Raw genomic sequence first — 1657 nt, forward strand, 5'->3', positions numbered from 1 at the left:
GTTGTTCAAGTTGTAAATTTTGAGCAGAGATTTTGAAAGTTGAACTCACTTAATTGGGACGTTCTAAATTCAATGGCATCCCCCGTTTTACCAGATTGGCTCCGGTTTTCGAGATAACGGTATTTGTAAATTTGATTACATTTTAACTATTTTATAAATAACTCCCTCAGTTTTGAAGTTATTTTACTAAAATTTTTTAATATTATCTTAATTATTCCTTAAAATTATCGAAATGGGTATCCTTTAAGGTATAGCTCCAATACAACTGATTACTCAGATATGTGATTTTGCGCTATAACTCTAACTTCATGTCTGAATAATAAATTGTATGCATTCTATATGTCAAAGTGAACCTATACTAAATTTTTACCTGCTTAATTGGAGGAGTTATAACGCAAAACATCGTCTCTGGACAATCAGTTGTATGGGAGCTAGATTTTAAAGTGAACCGATTTCTATGATTTTATGAGATAGTGAAGGAAATATTAAAATACAAGCGGGTGCAAAATTTAAGTAAAATATCTTCAAAACTGAGGGAGTTTTTTTTATAAAATAGTTCAAATTTAATCAAAGTTTCAAGTACCGCTATCTTCAAAAGTGGAGATAATCGGTCAAAACTGAGGACGCCATTAAATTTAGAAGGCTCCAATTAAGTAAGAGCAACTATCAGAACCTTTGTCGAAAAAAATTTGATTTGATACCACGCTCGAAATATTCTGACTACAAGAAGGAGCATAATTAAAAGTACTAAATTGGGGTTTTTACACACTTCTAGAGAACATTTTACAGGTTTATGCAACGTTATAAGGACTACTAGCTATAAAAATATTTAGATCGTTTCAACGTATTTGCCTTCAATTAAGATATTTTTGGAATAAAAATTACGCTCAAGATCGCAGAATATTTTTTCTTTAAAAGTTGGTTTATTCTGACAGCACACCTCTTGCTAAGGTATAGAATTATTCGTAATTGTTTGTAGAATACAATACATACTTAAAAAGTTCTTAAAATTAAATGCTTCAAAAACTATACGCGATAAACCGATAATTTTGAAAATTGTGAAATGTGGAGTTACAGACTTTGAGTTACTTGCCATTTCGTTATTTTTTAATGCACACTTTTCTTAACTACTACATATGAAGTATACACATAAGGGATAAATGCCCATTAAATTTCAAATCAGAATATGGTGTGCTTCAAAAGTTATGACATAATTAATTTTGCCCCTCTTAAAAATTACATAAAAAATTCACTTGTTTTCATTATTTTTTTTTGAATTTAAACACCTATAATTCAAAAGTTATGTAGCAAATTGAACCAAATTTTTTTTGAGGGCTTCAAGTATACGTCAATGAATTATATCAAAAAGCAACCAGCTTGATATAGTTTCCAACAGTGAAAACAAAGCTAAATAACACCAAGGTTACCTACTTTTTAGATTTGCCCATATATTGGAATAAAAAGAAAATGAATGTGTTTTCTTAACATTATGTTAAATGCTAACGTTTTAAAAGAAAAAACTTCATAAGTATTCCTATACTTCCTATGAAGTTTTCTAATACTACTGAATGCAATCAACATACTCAATTACTCTGGAAAAGCGGAACAGTGCTTTATGTAGCAGAACGCTGTTGAGTAACATTGCTCAGTTCCTCAA

Source organism: Rhagoletis pomonella, unplaced genomic scaffold, assembly GCF_013731165.1.
Source record: "Rhagoletis pomonella isolate Grant_MI unplaced genomic scaffold, Rhpom_1.0 Rhpom_scaffold_00016, whole genome shotgun sequence".
NCBI classification, from domain to species: Eukaryota; Metazoa; Arthropoda; class Insecta; order Diptera; family Tephritidae; genus Rhagoletis; species Rhagoletis pomonella.